General features: G+C 39.0%; 1 non-coding gene across 1 annotated transcript; it reads left to right on the plus strand.

The window, feature by feature from the left end:
• The first annotated feature begins 1,361 nt into the window (after positions 1–1,361).
• Positions 1,362–1,471, plus strand: LOC125492134 (small nucleolar RNA R71). Its single transcript, XR_007268579.1, has one exon. It is a non-coding gene; the product is annotated as a small nucleolar RNA R71 (small nucleolar RNA).
• The last annotated feature ends 5,131 nt before the right edge of the window (positions 1,472–6,602 follow it).

Here is a 6,602-nt window from a genome sequence, read left to right on the forward strand (position 1 = left end):
CATGCTCTAAAATACCCAAAGAATATTTCATAAAACGATCTGTCATCTGCGAAGTAATCTATGTGCACTTTCAAATACCCAAGTTCAGTTTATTATAGATAGATAAAGGCATAATATATACGCTAGCACCTAAACCACATAAAGCCTTATCTGAAAACAATGCACCCACATGACAGGGATGGAAAAACTATCAGGATCTTTTAGTTTTGGTGGAATTTTATTTTGTAGAACAACAATGTACTCTTTAATTCGAGAAACTCTATCTATGCCACCAAAATCTTTCTTCTTAGTAATCATATCTTTCAAAAAGTTGGCATACACAAGTACTTGAGAAATAAAATCAGTAAAAAAGAACTTTTACCTTAAGATTTTTTACCATAGACACGAACTTACCAAGTTGTTGATCGACCTTTGAGTTTTGCATCCTATGGGGGGAAGGTAGTAGTGGTGTAGGAGAATCAGTAACCTTCTCTTTCTCCTTGTGCTTCTTTGCTTCATCTACTTTCTCGTGCTCAATTTCAGTTTTTGAGCTATCCTCACCTTCATTTTCATGCACTACATCATTCGGAACTGGAGGTGGCGAATCAGTTTCCCCGGTAGATGCTCTAAGTGTTTGGTATTGTTCTTCAACTCCTTGATGCTCTCATCATAACTCTGTTTCATAGAAACCATCATCTTCATTAGATCAGACAAAGAGGGTTCTTATGAGCTAGCACTCTGATAAGGTTGTTGTTGATAGCTTTGGTTTAAAGGACTATTGAAACCATGAGGGGGATTTCGAGGAGCCCCTTGATAGTATTGTTGCAAGCAGGGTTTGATGTGGTGGTGGGTAGGAGGTTTGTGGTATAGATTGAGGGTTCTGAATATTGTTGCTTTTGTAGGAAAAATTGGGGTGATCCCTCCAACCTGGGTTATATGTGTTAAAGTATGGGTTGTGTGGAGGTCTCTGCTGAAAAGCATTTGTATGATCCATCTGATTCGGGTTAAGTTAATTGTAGCAACAATCATGACCAAAGTGGCCTTGAACACCACACACTTCATAGTAAGAAGAGGTAATAGGAGCCATGAAAGACATCGCATTAATACTCGTGGGAAGAGTACTAGGCAACATATATTTTAGTGCATCCATCTTCATGCTCAACTGGGCTACTTGTGAAGACAATAGAGCATATGCATCAGCATCCAACTTTTTTCTTTATAATAGTCTTGGAAGAACTATGATCATTTGCTACTAAGTTGGCCAAAAAATCTTACCCTTCATCCACCTCCTTATCTGGAAAACACCTCCTACAGATGAATTCATTATACTCTTGATATGGGTTTGTAGACAATTGTAGAATGCTTAGGTGATGAACCACTTGTTAACATTACAGTGTGGGCATTCTGTCTGTATGTCCTTGAACCTATTCCATGCTTCCTTTAATGTCTCAGCAGGTTGTTGTTGGAAGGTATCAAGCTTGTGTCTGATTTATGCAGTCTTAGTAGAAGGATAATACTCTTTCAGGAATGCTTCATGAATAGCACTCCATTTAGTTGATGTAACATCATTAAACAATTTTTTAGCTTTGTCTTTCAAACAAAACTCAAATACTATAACCTTCAACTAATCAGGACTGACCCCTTGATGCTTAACAGTACGACAGAGTTGTTGAAATCGTTCTAAATGATTTGCAGGGTCTTGAAATGGATGCATGCCAAATTAGTTATATTGGATCATATGAATAAGGGAAGGCTTGATCACAAAGTTGGTCGCTTGTATGCCAGGCGTAGTAGGGCCTGTGGGAACATTGCCAGGACAAGGTACCCCATAATAATTCAATGACATAGGAGGCATGATTGATTTTGATGGTTCTTCTATGGATTTTCTCTTATTAGCATACTGCTTCTTCTTCTTGAGTTGCCAGAGGGTTTTCTCTAGATCAAGATCAGTTGGAACTAGAGTATCTCTTCTTTTAGACATGGGAATTAAAGAAATAAAGAAAAAATGTGTAGTGAGATTACCTCAATTGGAACTTGAACTTCCAATGAGACATAAGAAATAGTTCAAATAATCAATCAAAAAGCTATAGAAACTAGTCGTCTCCCGGCAGCGGCGCCAAAAAATTGATGGGTTTTAAAATATATACCGCAAGTGCATGGTGTCTTTTAGCAGAAACTGGCAAATACGGGTCGATCCACAAGGAAAGGAGTTCTATAGATTTGTGCTCAGTTATTTAACTACTTCGAGAGAGGAAGTTGATTGAATAATTAATAACTAAACTATAATAACTAGAAAACAAAAGGATGGAAGTTTATTAAATAATTTAAAACCTAAGGCAATCAATCGACCTGCCATGTTATACCAATTTAGTCACTACATATAGTTCATTAAATTCAGATGTTATGCCCAACTTATTATTGATATAAACTCTGGCTCTCTGACTTTAAGGGTTGGAAATTTTCTTATGTACTAGAAATATTATTAATTATGTAAAATATGCTCTTTGACTTTAAATGTTGGTGATGATACTGCTACTTTTAAGCTAATCAATGCTATTAAGTCTCTAATGCTTGAGCACACATGTTGCAAGATTGATATACTAGATGAGCATCTGATAGGTGATTTTCATCAATTTCTATCAGATGATTTATTGGACACAACTCTTGATTTGGATGACCTTAACACTGATGAGGTAGCAGATTGTAAGGTACTGGAGACTATTTGCTCTACTTTCAAACCACATGTAAGGAAGTTAGAACTTAAGCCTTTACCTTCTCACCTAAAATATGCATTTCTTGATGATAATGAGGAATGCCCTGTGATTGTCAGTACTAAACTCATAGATAGCCGTCTTTCACAACTTCTTACAGGGCTTCGCATGCGCAAAAAGGCTATTGAGTATAGTATTGATGATCTAAAGGGTATTAGTCCTAATTTTTGTATGCATAGAATCCATTTAGAAGAGAATCACCACCCTTACATACAACCCCAAAGACGTTTGACTCCTAATATGCAAGAGGTAGTGAAGAAGGAAATAATGAAACTACTTGACGCAGAGCCGCCGATAGCACAGCCGAGGCAGCGACGGGTTCTCTGCCCCTGCGGTGTGGGGTAGAGCGACAGATGTTTTGAAAGAGAAGGTCACGGCGAGACGAGCCGTTTATCATTACGATAGGTGTCAAGTGGAAGTGCAGTGATGTATGCAGCTGAGGCATCCTAACAGACCGATAGACTTGAACCTTGTTCCTACATGGCCCGATCAATTCGATCGGCATCATCAAAGTGGGTGAGCCCGGTTCAAGTTGTTCCTAAAATGGGGGGATTACTGTTGTTAAGAATGATAGGGATGAACTAATTCCTACTCGTATTGTATTGACTATCACATATTAAACACAACCAGTTTGAAAGATCACTTCCCTCTCCCTTTTATTGATCAGATGTTAGAAAGATTTGCAAAACATAGCTTATTAGTTATTTGGATGGATACTCAGGTTTCTTTCAGATTCTCATTCACGCTGAAGATCAGGAGAAGTTGATGTTCACTTGTCCCTACGACACTTTTGCATACCGTATGATGCCATTTGGCTTGTGCAACACCCCTGCTACATTTCAAAGATGTATGATGGCTATTTTTCTGATTTCATTGATAAGATCATGGAGCTATTTATGCATAATCTCTCTAAAAATTTGAAACACTACTCTGAGGTTAATTTAGTTCTTAATTGGGAAAAGTGCCACTCCTTGGTGAATGAAGGAGTGGTACTTGGACACCTCATTTCTTAACGTCGAATCCAGGTGGACAGATCAAAGATTGAGGGGATTGAGAAACTTCCTCCTTTGTGAATGTCAAGGGAGTGAGGAGTTTTCTGGGTCATGCGGGGTTCTATCACAGATTTATAGAAGACTTTTCAAAAATTGCAAAACCCCTAACTCAATAGTTGCTCAAGGATGCCACTTTTCATTTTACTGATGCTTGTGTGGAGTCTTTTGATAGGTTTAAGGAAGCATTGATCACTGCCCCTATCATACAACCTCCAGATTGGAGTCTTCCTTTCAAGATCATGTGTGATGCTAGTGATTATGCAGTTGGTGTTGTAATTGGCCAAAAGAAGAACAAGGTCCTCCATGCTATCTACTATGCCAGCAAGACATTAGATGAATCCCAGGTCAATTATGCTACTATTGAGAAAGAGTTATTGGCCATTGTTTATGCTCTTGATAAGTTTTGGACCTACCTCATAGGTTCAAAAGTGATTGTCCACACCAACCATGTTGCACTGAAATATCTATTGGCTAAGAAGGAAGTCAAGGCACGATTTATTTGATGGATACTCTTATTACAAGAGTTTGATTTGGAGATCCGTGACGAGAAGGGTGCTGAGAATGTAGTTGCAGATCATCTTTCCATATTGAGATTTAAGTCAAGTGTTGATGGTTTCATAGACAGTTCTTTTCCTGATGATCATCTTTTTGATGTGTCTACTCAATCCCCATGGTATGCGGATTTTGCTAACTATTGTGTAGGTGGTTCTCATCCTCCTTATTTGACTTATCAACAGCGCAAGAATTTTTATCTTGATGCCAACCATTACTATTGGGAAGACCCCTTCCTATACAAGAAGTTCTCAGGTGGCTTGTTCTGAAGATGTGTTGTTATTTGGGAGATAGTTGGGATTCTACAGCATTGTCATAGCATGCCTTGTAGTGGGCATCTTGGCTCACAAGCCACAGCTTATAGAGTTATCCAGAGTGGTTTCCACTGGCCTACTATTTTCAAAGATACTTGTGCCTTTTGTCTTTCCTGCAATGAGTGTCAACGAACGGGAAATATTTCAAAGAGACTGGAGATGTCACGATGGGAATTTTGGAGATTGAGCCCTTTGATGTGTGGGGCATTGATTTCATGGGACTCTTCCCTTATTCTTGTGGGAACAAGTATATATTGGTAGTTGTGAATTATGTGACTAATTGGTTTGAAGTTGTAGCTTCACAAACTAATGATTCTAAGCTGGTCATGAAGCTCTTCAAGATGATTATTTTTCCTCGATTCGAAGTCTCGGGAGTCTTAATTAGTGATGGGGGGTCTTAAATTTCATCAAAGAACCTTCAAAGCTTTACTGAAGAAATATGGAGTCACTCATAAGGTTGGCTTGGCTTATCATCTTGAGATTAGTGGTCAAGTTGAAGTCTTCAATCGTCAAATCAAGTGCATCTTAGATAAGGTAGTCAACAGGTCAAGGAAATATTGGTCCCAAAAGTTGGACGATACTTTGTGGGCATTGCGAACTGCTTTTAACACACCTCTAGGAATCACCCCATATGGGTTGGTCTATGGCAAAGCTTGTCATTTACTAGTTGAAATAGAGTATCTCTCGGCTTGGGAAGTTAAAGAAATTAACCTGGTTTTAGAGGCTTCAGGTGAGGCAAGACTTTTTCAGTTGAATGAGTTAGATGAGCTTCGATTGGAAGCATATGAGAACCACATGCTTTACAAGGAGCAGACAAAGAGATTTCATAAGAAGATGATTGCAAAGCACGAGCTTCATGTTGGTGACAAAGTTCTACTATATAATTCTAGAATAAGGCTTTTTCCTAGAAAGCTTAAGTCAAAGTGGTATGGACCTTTTGTTGTCACTGATGTGAAGGCACATGGAGCCATTCAAGTGGCTAATGCAGTGGGGACGAAGTTTAAAGTGAATGGTCAGCGTTTGAAACTCTACCATGAGGGGGCTTTCATAGGCCAAGTGGAGGTTATTTATTTTGATGCTCCCCCACTTTGAAATCTAAGGTACTACAGTTGTGTGGGGCCCTTCTAAACCAGCACTTTGTAGGAGGCAACCCATCTTTACTTTTCTTTTTCTTTATTAGTTTAAATTACTTTTTTTAGAGAGGCAAGAAAGAGAGTACTGATCTTTGGATGAGCTAAGTGTATGCAAGGGATTAATATCACAACATTGGACGATTTTGACGGTAAAATAACTGAAAATGAAGCCGACAGGTCAACCGGGCCAGGCCGCCTGACCGGGCACGCAAGCAAATTTGAGGCTTTTATTGCCCGGTCAACTTGATGAAAATACTTCAGTTGTGCATGTTTTGAATCGCCCGACGAGGCTGCTGGACTCGACTCACCAGGTGCCCTGTGCTGTGCTGCGGAAAAATCAAGGAAGAAATTTCCGCACAATCCCAATTCAGGGCCCCTCTTATTTTCGACGAGGCCTTGTTCCTCTTTTCATTTCTTTCTTTCTCCTCCACTCTTTATCCTCTCCAAATCCCTATTTGTCTCCCTCCTCAAAATCTCCATAGCCAAACTCCATCCTACCTTGTTACATTCACAAATTCCATCTTCTCCTTCAATTTTCTTCATCTCCCATCACTTTCCTTCATCTTTCTCACACCAAATTCACAAATTCTCTATCTTTTCTTCATCCCACTTCAATCCACTCTCTCACAAATTTATTTCTTTTCACCATATCAAGGCCAAACAAGAGGAGGCAAAGCACGAGAAGGGAATTAAGCAACCAAATTCCACCTGATCAAAATTACCCATATGTAATTTTTAAATCTTTAGAGCAAAACAAAAATTTCAAAAATTGAAATTTCGGAATATAATCCCCACTCGTTT

Source organism: Beta vulgaris, chromosome 7, assembly GCF_026745355.1.
Source record: "Beta vulgaris subsp. vulgaris cultivar EL10 chromosome 7, EL10.2, whole genome shotgun sequence".
In the NCBI taxonomy this organism is placed as follows: domain Eukaryota; kingdom Viridiplantae; phylum Streptophyta; class Magnoliopsida; order Caryophyllales; family Amaranthaceae; genus Beta; species Beta vulgaris.